Here is a 16,125-nt window from a genome sequence, read left to right on the forward strand (position 1 = left end):
TAAAATGGGAACTACAGAAATAAGTCAGAACTTATTCTTTCCACATGCTCTCTTTCATCCTTGCCTCTCTCATAGAAGGTTTTATCCTCTTTCTATGGCAACAGATTTTAAAAATTGCCTAGGTCTCTTGAGTTTTCTGTCTCTGTAGTCCTAGGGGAAAATGCTATCTATATTATTTGTTCTCCTGGTCTAATTGACTATCTACTGCCTCTTGAGTTTGTAGGGGAACCTCTATATTTTTCCATAGTAGAGATAAAAACTTCCTTCTTTTCTTCTTTCACAAAAAGTAGAATCAATTAAAAATCTTTCTTGGAGATATCCTGCTGCTCATAAAATGTAAAACATGGCATATAACCCTCCTCTCCATATGCAGCCAACTCCCATAAACATTAAAGCCACTTAGACACTTGCATTACAGGAAAACCACACCCTATGAATTTAAACTGTGAGGGGAAAAGAAAGAGAAAGAGCTGCCATGGTCTTCACCATGTTTTCTTTTGTGTGCATTTTTTATTTATTCATCTCATTATCCAGGTTTGTAAATATAAAAGCATCGCGTCTTCTATGTGACCTCTTCCCCGTGGTAAATCTAATTAAACTGCCATTAAAGGCTGTTTTTCCTCTATTATGCCAAGGTGACTACAGCAGCTACTAAATGTTAACAGTATCTTTCTTTGCTCATGGCCAGGCATTTGGGGAGGAACCAGCAATAGTGGTCTTTACAGAAATAGATTTTAACAACTATTCTTTTCTTGCTTTTTTTTTTACAATCAGTATCTGTGATTTTGAAAATATTATTGTCAACAATGAGTAACCATGAGGGGAAAAATGATATATTTAATGCTTTTCCTTGTACTATATAACAGAGTTTGATGGCCAGTTAAAATCAATATTTGCATATTTCTCTGGCTTTGGATCAAGTGCCTATCCATGTCTGGACATCTACCTTTCCAGTCTATATGCCTGACTCTAATAGGACTGTTGCTGACTTCTGAATATGGCAAGCTGGTTTCAGCCCTCATGTTTTGCTCACGCTAATTTCCATTTTTAATGTTTTTTTTTTTTTTATTAAATCTCGACATCCATCTTTAGGACTCAGTTTGAAATGAAGCTTCTCTTGGACCTCAGCAGCCCAAAGTGATTTCCCCTTCATCTTGAATCAGTCGACAGCCCATGTGACTGTTTTCACAGACCGTCTTGCATTGGGACTCAGCATCTGTTCATCCAAAGCATCTTCTGGGCCACCCACCTGAGGAAGAAGAGGGTGGTTAGTAATTCTGGGCTCATACTCTCTCCGATGGCAAGGGCTCGCTTTCGGCTTCTCGGGTCCTGACATAGGATGGGGTGGGGCCGAGGTGCTCTTAGCTCACAGAAGGCAAGTCGGGCCCCTTATCTGCTCACTCTCTGTAACTTTTTTGTTTGTTTTTTTACCTTCACTATCGTCTTTTGATTGCTGTCATATTGGAGCATTACCTACACTACACTTGCTGCCTTTTCCTCTCTGTACCTTGCTCTACCCTAATTCACACACACACACACATCACACACACACACATACACGGCAGTTCCATACCTGCGGGAATGCAGGGCACACCAGGTCCTATGGCTTACGTGGCCCTCTGCTAGGTTCCACCACAACTCCCTTTAAGCATCCCTGCTCCTCCTGGTCCAGCTGTTGGGGCACTGCTGGGGTCCAGGTTCTCTCCTCTCCTTGCCTCCCTGGGTACCTGCTGCTGACCAAGGCATGTGGGTTTCTTCCACCCCCAACTTTGTCCTTCCCTTCTCTTTTGGGGGCAGTTTCTTATCTATCCATCCCCACTCCACAGCTAGATTTCCTTCCACCTGGATTCGTAGACCTACACATGTGTCTGTGGCCCCAGAGATGGATGCTCAATCTTTAGCAGGAAGGGGTGTGTGGACAAATATCTGTCTCACTAACTAGAGTCCCCACTTCGCTTATGTAACTCCCTGTCCCTGATGGACTCTAAATAAATGTGAGTTGAGGTCAATCATTTGAAAGCTCTCTTTCAGAACCCCTACAGCAATTAGAGTTACTCTTCGTCCAGCTTCTATTAGGCTGCCGGGTTCTTTACTTGAATTATCTCATTAAATCCATACAGTATTACCATAGGGCAAATATTCTTTTTTTCTATTTTGTGTGTGAGGAAACAGAGTCAGAGAAATTCATTAACTTGCCCCAGGTCACTCAGTCCATCAGAGTCAAAGAAGAGATTCAAACTCAAGTCTTCTGACTCTGTAGCATGCATGCCATTTCTCTTCTGACAGGCTTGTTCCCCAGTGAGAAGCAGAATCTCCAGGCGGGTTTAGATTTGTAATTCTCAGTTTACAAGGCCAGTCATTTAACTCCACGGGATGGAGCCTCGGTGTGGAACAGAGGCTACCCAGTTATCTGTCCACTTTGACCAAAAATATTAAAATGTACAAAAAGAGGTGCTTTATTGTTGATTAGCCATTTAATTATTTGAGAATTACCCATGTAGTCTGGAAAACTTAAGCCATACTGAGGTATTCCCTTCCGTAAGTTCCAGAGTTGCGTTTTTATCCTTGGATCTGGCTTTTGACCCAAATGCATAGAGTATGCCATCCACTCTAACAGTTTACATTGAAACATATCTCTCCTAAGTAGGTAATTTGTCAGCTGAAAGTTAATGACAGCAATGCTAATGACCAAGTGGCAATTAAGTGTATCGTATTTTTAAACCAAACTCCCTTAAGAAGTATTACTGTATAATTACGCTCTAGGAAACCTCCGCCGTCTCCTAAATCAAAGTCAGGGAGATCTTCCTTCTTAGCAACAACGTGTTTGTCTTCTGCCTTTCTCTATTCAATTTCACACGTTTCATAAATCATTTAGCAGCTGCAATTGTTGTCAAAATGTTTTGGTTTCAAATGTAAATATTTATAACTGTATCGTTTCCTTTTCCAAAGCAGAAAGAACTGTGTGGAGAAAAGCAACTAGAACTTCCGGTGCTTTAAGCTTGGCCAGGGATGAGCCACCATTGTGGGACCGGGATCCTCTCCGAAGCCCTTTCCCAGGTTCTTGCCTGAAAATAAATGGTCCTCACCAGGGGACACATACCAGGTCCAAAGCTGGAGCTACAAAGTGAGTTTTAGGATTCCCAAACCAAACTGAATCGGATGGGCTCTGTCCAGACCCGGTGCTGCCCTGGGTAAGTGGTCTTCATGCCAGATGAGAGGCACATGTGCATTTTTAAGGCATTTCCAAGAGTTCCAAGGACCTTGGGAATTATCATCATTCCAGTGTTCCTAAGAAAACATGGTTCATGTGGGAAGACAGTTAAACAAACAGGTTCATGCTAGATCCTCCCGTTCATCTTCCTCCCAATCTCTCTCTTCTAGCTGGACACTCTTCCGAGGATGTACCTGTGAGCCGGCAGGCTGTGACAATGCAAAGCAGTCACAGGCTCTCAGGGGCAAGGTACTTGCCATCTTCATGGGAATCAATACACTAAGAAGGATTCATTCATCAGCTTTGTCTGAAAAGTTTGTTTTTTAAAAAGAAATCCAGCATGGCTTACAATGAACCTGTAAGAACTGCAATGACCGTAAAATAATGGAAACTTAGATGGGGAGGAGAAAAACAGCCATATGTAGGCTAACAGAGTTACCGCCTGAGAGCATTAAATATTCTAAGCTTCCAGAAGGCTCAGAAGGAGAATCAAAATGTTACGCCCAGCATTCATCTCATCACTTTCTAGTAGTAAAACAACATAAAAATGTTTTCAAATCAGTTTTGAGGATGAGGAAGGCCTCATTCTCCAGACTTGTCAAAGCTATTTTTTTTTTGTTTTTGCATATGCCATTTCAATCTTTATTCTTGTGGAAATTCACATTCCTAGTACTTGTAAACTTTCATATTCTCCTTCTTGTCTCCTCCTCCACACCAGCGTAACCATACGTCAGGTGAATTGTGACAGAAACTAGATGACCAACAGTTCACAGCAAAGCCCCTGAGGGCACCTGGGGCCCAAGAGGCAGAGGCAGGCTGCTGACCTTGAAGGGTCACGAGGCCCTTGGACACCGAGGAAAGCTAGCTAAACTCTCCTTCGAGGTCACGCAACCACACAATTGTACAGGTTCTTTTCATGCCATTTTAGGAAGCTGTAGAGACTAGATTGAAGATCTCCAATACATAGTTAACTGCAGCAGGCCCTGTCAATAGGGCAGAGCTCGAAAGTCATAATAGGCAAGCCCTTGGGAAAACAATAGCCCTTGGGAGAGTAAATAAGAGCAACTGTCTCAGGCCCAAGGCTTTGGGTGCCCAGATGTAATGGAAGAGATAGCCTCCAACTGTGGGTCTTAAATTCTAGTTTTGGGAGCCCTTGACACTCTTTAAAAGTATTAAGACTCCCCAGACTTCCCTGGTGGTGCAGCAGTTAAGAATCCGCCTGCCAATGCAGGGGACACAAGTTCGAGCCCTGGTCCGGGAAGATCCCACATGCCGCGAAGCAACTAAGCCTGTGCGCCACAACTACTGAGCCTGCACTCTAGAGCCCGTGAGCCACAACCACTGAAGCCTGTTCTCTAGAGCCTGTGAGTCACAACTACTGAGCCCACACACCACAACTACTGAAGCCCACGTGCCTAGAGGCCACGAGCCACAACTACTGAAGCCCACATGCCTAGAGCCCGTGCTCCACAACAAGAGAAGCCACCACAATGAGAAGCCCACACACCGCAACGAAGAGTAACCCCCGGTCGCTGCAGCTAGAGAAAGCCCACGCACAGCAATGAAGACCCAACACAGCCAAAAATAAATAAATAAACTTATAAAAAAAAAAAAGAATCCCTCAAATGGTTTTTTATATAAGCTGGATCATTATTTACTATATTAGAAATTAAAATTTTAAAATATATTTTACTAGTTCATTGAATTACATGGATTTATTACCTAAACAGCATTACATAAATAACATATCTTTTACAAAAGTCACTGTATTAAAAAAAATAGTAGAAAATGGCATTGTTTTCCATTTTGCCAGTGTCTTTAATATCTGGGCTAAGACAGCTGGATGCTCCAATCTGCTCTGCATTCAATCTGCTGTGACGTTTTGGTTGAAGAATATGAAGAAAATCCAGCCTCACCCAGACATAGAGCAAGAAAAGGGAGGAGTATATTAGGAATCTCTTCAGATAATTGTGAAGATGCTTCTTTGATCCTACACCCAAAACTTTCCACATGGTAGTTTCTCAAAAGTAAATGGCCCCTGGGTGTGTACACCTGAAATAATTACTTATACTTATTTCCTGCGCTGTTACATTACATTCAGGGGTCTGTCTTGCCATTTAAATGTTTGTTTTACCCATGAACCTTTTGGACCTCTCAGAAACCCCTGAAAGACTCCCTGAGTCCCAAGGCCACGTGGATACGGCCCTGAAGCAGCCCTCTCCTCAGGCCACCCACACTCTGGACCTGCAAGTTCTCCTCTCGGGGTTTCCTTCTACCCATCCAGGCAGCACGTTGTCCTTACCACACACAGCCAGGTAACAGGTAAAGAATAGAGTATGCGGAACGCATGGTGTTGTCATAATGATCATGGAAACTAAGGAACTCCCGTGCGAGGCCAACGCAGAGACTTGTTTGATGTGAAGAAGAGAAAAGGAGAAAAGACCAGAAGGCAAAAAGAGGCAAATCCTAACTCTAATTCTAACCTTACGTGTGTGTGATTGTGTGTGTTTGTCCTGGGGATGGGGGTGCAGATAACTGGGGTATGGAGGTTAGAGGTGAGTTAAAGACGAGCTTTACCTAATACCAATCTTGGTGGGAAATGCTACACATTATATATATGATATATATATCTATGTATATGTCATATATATGTGATATATATGATATATATATCTATGTATATGTCATATATATGTTATATATATAAGTACTATATAAATATTTGAACAGTTATAGGCATCACACATATTGTATATGCGATGCCTATAACTGTTCAAATTCCATGTATATATAATTATATATGTATATGTGATGCTCATTAGCTGTTCCAGTTCCCTGTATTTGCAAGGCAGTTGGGATAATTATTAAAACGATAACACTACCTCAATAAAGGTTTAGCAAAACTGTTGAATGGGGAATTCCCTGGTGGTCCAATGGTTAGGACTCCAATGCTTTCACTGCAGTGGCCCGGGTTCAATCCCTGGTGGGGGAACTAAGATCCCCTGAGTGCAGCCAAACAGACAAACAAAAAAATGTTGAATGAACCACATTTAGAATTTTCCTACCATTAAAATGCCTTAGAGTCTTCTTTTTTTTTTCTTTTTTTAATAGTTGGATTGATTTTCTTTACCGAAGACAAAGTTAATCCCTAATTAAAACAAGCTAATTCAGTACTAGTATTTTTTCCTTCCTAGATGTTGCTCCAATACTGGCCTTCCAGTTCAGATGTGGCCGTACAGCATCTGGAAGGTTTCCATGCCCCTGCACTTAATAGTCTCTGATAAAATGTTAGGCAGCTGGAGCCCTCCAAGGCTGACCACTCCTGCCGGTGAGCCTGACCTGTCCATCACAGAAGAACCCGTGCTGACTGACCTCACCAGAGACCAGGTCTCAGGTGGATGGAGAACATTGGATTCAAGGTTCCTGCTCCGAATGTGTCCCTTTGCAGCTATGATATTTTATTCCAAGAAATACATATTCTCAACGAGGATCTGGCCCAGCCAGGAAGTCTTGGGATCTTTAGAGCTGAGGTCCCTAGACTTGTAATGCCTTTGTTACTTCTCTAAAAGTAAAGATGCTTGTGTAATCCTTGCGAAAGGCTTCAGAGACAGAGACATTTATAAGCATAAAGGTCTGGCCAATGAAAACAATGTATTCTGAGATTGTAACTACGGCCACATGCAGAGAGCAGAGAGCCTTGCTGTGTGTTACGTAGGTGATGCCATGACTGTGCCCACGACTGGGGCACCCGAGCTGGGGAAGCCGGGGCGCCCGAGGCTGGGTACCGGCAGCTCAGGTCTGGTTGGTGGGCGAGTGGAGGACCCAGTCTTTGCGATGGAAGCACCCTCTTCGCAGAGCTGATTAGCCCCTGGCTTTTCAAGGAAAAGGATTCCACTTCTGCTGACACTTCCTATCTAGTGAACTATTTAAAATTCGTCTCTGGTACCTTCCTTATCCCTGTTATGCAACTAATTTCCCCAAAGGAAGCGTAGTTGGAAGCGTCTGGGGCCTCTGAAGGAGCCAGGCAAAGAACACATTCTATGTGTAAGCCGAGCTGCCTTCCGTTCTGGTAGCACCCAGGCAAAGGGAAAACTTGGGTTTCTTCCAGATGGTTCCAGGCTCTAGGGACACATTTCTGGTCTCTGCTTCTGTCGAGTTCTCCAGTGTATTTTCACTGAAAAACAGTGTATTTTCACTGTTAATGACTCAAAGGGAGGCCAGGGGGTGAGGTGCTGGCAAAAAAAACCACAAAAAACAAAACCCAAAAAACCATGATGATAAATCCTGCCGATGCCTCTTTTCTGGAGAGAACAGACAACTGTCTTCTGCTTCCTATACCAGGCCTAGCTGGTTCCCTGTGTTTTCCTCCGTTCCCAGTTCCCTGGTGGGTGACGTTGGCGTGTGCACAGTGCCAAAACACCTTAATGAGAAGGATGCTATCGTGGGGCTGTCATTACTGTGAACATCTGTGAACCGTAGAGTTTAATGGAGCTGCAGCTAATGTTTATTGTGTGTGGAAAGAGTAGGGGATTAATGGTCGTTTGATTGCCTTTAGATGGTTTCTTACTATCTTTCCCTTTCTCGTGTGATGTTTTGGCAGGAGTTTCAAAAAGGAACCGGAGCCCCGAAGATCAGACATCTAAATCATCCAAGAGTCTGGATTTGCAAACAAAGCAGCATGGGGAAGGGTTTTTCTTACAGCCTTTCTTTGAAATATATAGTATAAAATTTAGGAGCAAGTGGGAAAGCAGTTAATCAGTGAGAAAAGTTAGCTCGCCCATAGCAAAAAAAAAAAAAAAAAAAAAATTCCAGAAAATTCATTGTAATTCCCCAAATGTTATCCACTTTGCACTGTCATTTCCGAATCTACTTATCTTAATATACTGGAATTGAGCTGAAGAAACGAAAGTTCATGAAGGACATTTTAGATTAAACCACAAGGCTCAGAAACTTTTTTTTTTTGAGATAAAATGTAAATAATCCTTAATTTTTTTTCCCTTCACAAAGCTGAGTATAAATGAAGTTTCCCTTATCTTGGCTTCCTTACTCTGGCCGTCTTCTCGGGCTGCAGAATGTTGGATGCTATACCCTGTATTCCTCCATCCTTGACAAAGATCTCAAGACTTAGATCACAGAACAGGTTTTTAATTTATTAATTAATTAATTTATTTATTTATTTCAGTGCGACTTCAATCTGGAGAACAACTTCCAAGATACTCTTCAGTAAGAATGTTCCCTGTGTCTGGCATTTTAACTTCATTTTCATAATAAATTTGGGTGTATGTAAGTATTCCAACTCTAGATTTCAGGCTCTTCCTCTGTGCTATAAACCTGTGCTCACAGCTGCAGAGAAAGACGTTTCAGCATTTTTAGTAGTTAATCTTCAAAGAGCTATCATTTGAAAAAACCCTGTGGAAAATACACATACAGACGCCTGCATCCAACTTTTTTTTTGCTGAATGACACATACCCTGCAAGGAGTGTGCCAAGGTAAACAGATCTGCCTGGGGCTGAAACTTCTTCCTCTCATTCTGGAGTCATAAGCAGTGGCCTCCATACACACACTTGGAGCCCTAACCAGACCCCTGCCCCCCAAGTTCCTCTGCCAGGTATATCCCTCATCATAGGAGGAGAAGTAGCATCTTTCTCCAGGAGGCCAGGTGATGCCTTTCTATGTCACCTCAATCAGAGGACACTGAAACAAAAGGCAAACACAAACAATAAGATAAAAAAAAAAAGAAAAAGCCCTTTAGAATAAAATTCCTTTGGTCCAAGTACGTACTTTTCCTTTTATTCTAGCTAGCAATCTTCTTACAGAAACCTGAAAGAAAGAGAAGAGAGTGCTGACAAAGATATATGTGATTGAAATTAGCTGTTATCTTCAGGACGCCACTGGATTGCACATGGGATAATGAATTAAATGAAGTAGAAACCACGGCCTGAACTGGAAATGTGCTTTGTGCCTAATGTAATTAATCTGTATTGAAACAGCTAAGCCATTTAATTTGTGTTGCATGAATAATGAAATGAAAGGGGCATATATAAATTAACTTTTTAACCAGCAGAGAAGATGCAACCTCCAGGCTTAAAAATTGATTGAGAGTTTCCTGACAGCTCTTTAGATTTATGTGTATTGGCCACAATCCCTTTATCTCGTTGGCTGGTCACGGATTGGTCTTGCGTTTCAGAAATGTTTGGTTCATCCAGACTTTTTGGGAAATCTACGTCACAGGGACATTTTTGGACAGTGACCCAAAGGGTGCATGCAGAGCACAGAGAGCTGCTGGATGCAGAGCCCCTCCGTGCAAAGACTGACCTTTTTTCTTTTAAGATTTCCTTCCTCTGAAGACTTGCAGAGACCGGGTAGGAGAGTTAACCCATGGCTGTTGTCATGTACATCTGTGCCTCTGAGACCATCACACTCCTTTGAAAACGCTGGTATATCTACAGTGGTCTCAGAAGAAGGGCAGCGCCAATCCCTTCGTTTTTCATTCTAAGCATGGAAATGCACCCCTCCCTTAAATGTTTTTAGCATTTAACACATTTTTCCTAAGACTCAGTAATAGCCGATGGTTATCATTAATAAAAGACAGGCTTCGGGCTAAACGACCCAGAGTCTGGCTGCTGTGCTCCATCCTCCAGCATCTTTGCTGGCTTTCCCTCTGCTTAGCCTGCCACCATGTCTCCTCCTATCCTGGGTCCAAATTTGGGCACAGGTGGGAGGGTGAGGGGTTGAACAAAATGTCTCAAAAACAATTAAGATTTTGCAGGACACTACAGTCTAAATTCAGACTTAGAGATTTAGGAAAAAAGGTTCCTTAAAAGAGCACTGATTTTTGGTAATGTACGTAACTTACATACACATGTGCCTCCTTAGGTAACCTACATTTCCTTTGGCTTCCACCCTTCATCTTTTTCTCCCATCATCACTGTAACAAACATACTCATTGACTGTTAAGTCTGTAAACAGGGCTCTGACTGACATGGTTTACAAAAAATAGAATCTTAAGGTGAAAAAAACGAAGGGCAGAGGTAAGAAAACTAGGGAAAAGGGAAGACACCCAGTGATGTATAAGCATAAGAAAAAACTCTATCAATTATAGTTCAGTAGTAAGATAATGCATGGTTTTAACCATATAGAAATGGCCCCAACAGAAAGTGTGTCCTGTCACCATTATAATGAGGAATCTGCCATCCAGACTTGACAATACTTTCAGTTTAATTGATATGAAAAAGGGTAAGATGATCATTCAGCTGACCCTCAGGACCAGAGTGACAGCGTACTTTCAGGAGATAGCCTTCTAGCCTTCTCAGAGCTCCTCTCACCTCCCCCTTTGGGGCTCCTCTCACTTCTTCTTTATCATCAAAGCACCTTCAGAGCCTGGAAATCACTTTAGCACTCTCTGTTCCACCTTCGTTTTTACTACCCTCTTCAGGCACTGGATTTTCATCCTAACTGGTCAAATTCCCCTAATACCTGTTCTAACCTGCCCCAGAGTCCTTCATTGTCTCCTCTGTTGAGTTTTCCTCATCAAGTATGCTTGCTTCATACCTTTCCTGCCAACTAACTACTGAACAAAACGTACCTAAGTATATGTATCTACACTAAGTTGTTCACTCGTTCTAAAGATAATTTTCCGTAGTCAAAAGAAATGCGTATCCAAGTGCAGCACATCAAGCATTAAGATTTGATGATAAGGGAGAAGTTTTTGAGGAAAGGAGGGGACAACTTTGTATCCTATCCCTTGCTCAGGCTGGTATTTAGCCAAGTACCCCCAGTCCTGGGAATATCACTGTCATCAGAAAATGAGCTGTTGAGAGAAGCCTCTGCTCTGTTCAACACACTCAGTTCTTCCTTGCTCACCATCACATGTGTGACTTCTGAGAAGAGGTCATAATAAAAGACCCTACAGTTCCTGCTGGCTCTCTCTCTCAGATTGCTTGCTGTTCAAAATCCAGCTAGTGTTGCGAGGGCACTCGAGCAGTTCCATAGAGACGCTTGATCAAGGAACTGAGGCCCCCTGCCTCCAGCCATGGAGTAAATCATCTTGAAGTCAAGTCACATGACTGTAGTCCCAGCTGACATCTTGACCACAGGTTCACAAGAGACCCTCACCCAGTTAATCTGCTCCTTCATTTCTGACCCACAAAAACTGTAGGAGTATAAATGTTTGTTTTTGTAAGTTGCTAAGTTTTAGGGCAATTTGTTTCTTAACACTGGCTAACTAATAAAAATTTAAAATATATTTTATATAAAAATATATAAAATTATGTACTATTACATAAATGCAAATATTCTCCCTTGTTCCAAAAGTATTTGAGATCAACTTGTGATTAGTTTGACTTGCTCAGGGAATGACCAAATATGGTTTGGTCCTTTTAAACAAGATATTTAGATGCCACTTTTATATCACATTGGGCTACAATGAAGTTTGAATTTTCTTGTTTAAAGAATCTACCATATATTTTTACCTTCACATTTTTTGCCTGTTTATTGTAAACTAGAAAAAGCTATCAGTATTATATTAAAACCGAACTTCCTACTAGCATAGAAAATTAGACTGATTATTTGTGTAATTCAAGAAGGTGTATTCTTCTTTACCTTTTTGGTTTCTTTTCTAAAAATGGTATTTCTATAGCTATTCAGAACAGTGGAAGGGAGTTATACTGGTTTGACTTCATCTGAACTGTGACGGTTTTCTTAAATTAAAAGAAAAAAAGCAGATTTTCTACCTTTCAATTATGGTGTGTTTCCTGATTTGGACTGCCTAATCTAATTTTGCCTAATTTTATCTCTCATTTGCAGAAAATGAGTAATCTGCAGCAAAATAAGTCAGTGAAGTTAAGAGCTCATGGTATATAAAGAAGTCCTGTGTGTCAACAAGGAGGTAATAAGAGCAAATGAATCCCATTCTCTTCCTGGCTAGTCCAACAGCAGTTATTCTGTGTTATGCAAAATTTGAAAATTCCTTCCTAAACAGCATATTCTAAGTATTTTATTCCTTAAATAAACCAATTAATGTATTCACCCACATTTCTGCTTTTTAATCTTGGAATCAAGGAATTTGCCGCAACTTGAAAAAACTGATGTATTTATTAGCTATCTAAAACTTAATGGCTTAAATAACAATAAATGTTTATCTTATACAATTTTTGTAGGTCAAAAAATTGGAAGCAGCTCCACTAGGTGGTTTTTGGCTCCAGGCCTTTCATGAGATTGCAGCCAAGATGTAGGCTGGGTCTACAATCATCTGATGGCTCGACTGGGGTTGGAGGATCTGCTTCCAAGATGGCGCACTCACATGGCGGCCAGCAGGAGGCCTCAGTTCCTCGCCACTTGGACCTCTGCATAAGGTGGCTTGTGTGTCTCATGACAAGGCAACTGGCTTTCCACTGAGTGAGTAATCCAAGAAAGAGGAATGCAGAGCAAAAATGTTTCTTATGACCTAGTTTTGGAAGGCACAAACCATCATTTCTGTAATATCTTTATTGTTACAGGTCATCCCTGTCACATGTAGATTTTAGAAGGACACAATGTGTGTCCACACATGCATGTATGGTACAGCTCATAACTGCCAAGGATCTGGGGACACCACTCATCCTCAAGTCCATTAAAAATTTTTTCTGTAAAAGACATGAATATTTTCATTAGTTACTTTTTTTTTTAACCTAAGGAATGTAACACAAATTTATTTTTAAAAAGTTAACTTCTCAGAACTCTGGATTTGAGGATTGTGGAGAAGGTATTTAATGTTGGCACAATTCATATTTCTTTTTCTTTTACGTGTATGTAGGTCTACAGCTAAATTATCAAACCAGTTATTTAATCCAGGTCACTTAGAAAAAGAACAGTCTAGTTCCAATGCAGAGTCTGCAATGGAGAGTTTTATATAGAATGACTTTACTGCGTAGTTATTAAAATAATTTAAAGGTATTACATTGAATTAGTAAATCTTAAACGTTTTATTCAGCATCATAAAAACATTCAAGACACAAAAAGTTCAATTATAAAAAATGTCCTTGAAAATACTAGAACTCTTTGTCTTGAAAATTTCCAGGCTATCACACCTTTAGTTCCAGTCCAAAAACATGCATCACTAGCTATAGCTATTCATAGTGAAAGCAAAGAAAATATACCCTAGACTTGGAAGCAGTGAGAACTACTTCTCTCATTTACAATTAGGAATGATTCAGGGGATGGTGTGGATTTTTTTTTTTTTAAAGCACCAGCTTTTAGTGGTATGATTAGGTATCTTGGAGTCAATTGGATGCAGATTTGAATCCTCACTTATGTTTGACCTTGGACAAGTGACAAAGTCCTTGAGCTTCAGCTGTACATAAGAGATGGTACCTATCCTGCAGGTTCATTAGAAATATTAGGAAGAATTTTAGTAACACTATTAGCACAGGACCTGCCAGCTTGTAGGGACTCAAAAAGTTAGCTTTTATGGTTATTTAGGTGATAACCATCTCTCTGAAAATTTGGGTATAAAGTTTCTAGATATTAAATCATACTTAAAATACACTTAGGAATTTGCCTCTAATAAAATCCTTTAACTTTCTTTTTATTTTGAAAAGAGAACAATCTTTCTGTAAGGAAACTATGACCTTTAAATGATCAACCGGTTGGTCTAGATATTTAAATTTCAGTTGGCCTTGACTGGGATATAATGCACCTATGCCAGCAACAGGTGCCTGCAGCCCTCATGAAAAAGAAGGAAAGTATTCCTGACCTTTTACTCTATGCCTTTGAATTCAATTACAGGTAGAGGAGAAGCTGGGCCGTTGCCAGAGACAAACATGAATTTCTCCTTAGATACAAGTTCAGTGTTTACAAGGTTAGATGCATAGCACAGGACCTTGACAGTATGTGATACAACTTTTGTGTGTTAATGCACCTCATTCATATGCTGATAAGACTTCTGTTGCTGGTGGCAGAGGGTTGCCTTTAAATTAATACAAAGGGCAGCTGTAAGTTTTAATTTGCTACAACCTGATCAGCCCAATTGGATGTGCTGTTCTCATCATAAATTTAACTACGGTTACATTGCTTGGGCAGATAATTAGAAAGCACACCATTACTCCTACACTGAATACAATATGCATTTTGGTTTTCACCAGAGTTATTTTAACAGTATAAACAGTAAATTAAATTTATAATACAGTTATCGAAGTGCACACAGTGATAGCGACAAAGAACACAGAAGATTACCTGCTTCAATCCCTACATTTTACCAATGAGGAAATAGCTCCGAAGAAGGGAAGGGATTTCCCAGAGGTGACACAGCTGAGAAGCAAAGCTGATGCTGGAACCCAAGTGTCCTGTCTTCCTTTGCTGAGAAGCAAAGCTGATGCTGGAACCCAAGTGTCCTGTCTTCCAGTCTCACTCTTCTGTCCACCAACACAGAGTGAAATATGGTAACATTCTAATGGGGGATTCTGGGTTTCTTTTTCTCACCATTCACACTTTCTTTAAATAAATGAAAACATTCTACCATCTTTTCTATGGCGTATAAATTATCTACTGAGCAACTACAGCATTTGTAGAAGAGCTTTTGGGTAGCAATTTCTTCCTTTCTTTTTATACTCTCTAGACCGATACCATATCGTTTCATGCAATGCACTCATCTCCCTACTTCTGCTATATCTCCACTCCATCCCAACCTGAAAAATACTCTCCATAAACTCACTCATTCCATTGCATTCCACACCACTGTAAGTATCTAACCTGGAGGAGGCACTGTTCTAAGTGATGGGCCCCCAACAAGGAATAATAAAGAAACCAAGACCTACGTCCTCCTCATAGAATCCTGAGAACTCTTGACATTCGCCTGCACAACACTATTCTGTGACTTCCGTTGCTTCCTTCATGGAGCTCTGTCTGACCACAGTAGGCTCTTTGGCACTGCATCATTGAAGTGTTTCATATAGAAAAAAAAAAAGTCAGTTTCCTGAGCCCCATCTCAAATGACTAAATCAGAATTACTGGGTTAAAAATTCTCCATTTTTAACCAGCACCCCAGGTGATTCTTACACACATCTAAGTTTGAAACCCACACTCCTACAAAAATAAATGTCTGCTCAATTCACTGGACACTCACCACACGGCCTCATTTTTCTATTTGTCATCTCATAAGTGAATAAAATATTTTGTCTATTGTACCGCTGACTTCTTAATGACAGTGGCTCTAATTGCACATTTTTCTGTGTACCTCACTGTGCCTGGCACCATTTATTGAATATATTAGCTATTCAATTTATTAAATGACTCCATAATTAAATGTGAAATGACATTATTCATTCTTGAGACACATTTCTCCCCAGGAAAGCAGCACAAGATTTTATTTTTTATTTCTTAAATTGTGTACTTTGCAAAGTTGCCAAGCCTGACCAGAAGCTCTATGGGGACCCTAATGCGACTGTTGTGATTATCACCGCCAGCAGCAAACCTCTTCTCTTCCTTCCCTTCCCAGGTTTATTGGATGTCTCTGGTCCTTGCCCTCAACTCATAGACCCTGACTCCAGAGTAGGGCATGTGGCTCCAGCCTCAACTAATCAATACAAACCCAACTATTGTATATTCAGGGGTGAGTATGACTTCATTAAAGCCAATGAGACACAAGGAGAGATTGGCTGGGAGTTCCCAGAACATGGGGATTTCTTCATATGGAAGAGAAAGCAAGTAACCTTGGTGGCCACCTTACAACCTTGACAGCAACCAGCCTTATCATCTGGCAGATGATGCAGAAGGCAGAGCAGAGATGGTAAGAAACAAGAGTCCCCGGGGATCTCAAGGGTTGATGGATCAAACCATCCCTGAAGCTGGCTGCCTTTGGCTTTGCTGGTTATGCAAGGCAGTAATCCTTTTTATTATTTAAGTTGCTTTGAGCTGGGTGTTCTGTTACATGGGATCA

At 40.9% G+C, this 16,125-nt stretch overlaps 1 long non-coding RNA gene across 1 annotated transcript in view; it reads right to left on the reverse strand.

Annotated features, from left to right (window-relative positions):
* Positions 1–488: 488 nt before the first annotated feature.
* LOC309651460 overlaps positions 489–16,125 on the reverse strand; it is a 46,820-nt gene continuing 31,183 nt past the window's right edge. Inside the window, exon 2 of the long non-coding RNA XR_014258142.1 lies at positions 489–1,249. This is a non-coding gene — a long non-coding RNA (uncharacterized lncRNA). The remainder of the gene's footprint in view (positions 1,250–16,125) is intronic.

Source organism: Balaenoptera physalus (genome assembly GCF_965194825.1).
Source record: "Balaenoptera physalus genome assembly, chromosome: 21".
Lineage (NCBI taxonomy): Eukaryota > Metazoa > Chordata > Mammalia > Artiodactyla > Balaenopteridae > Balaenoptera > Balaenoptera physalus.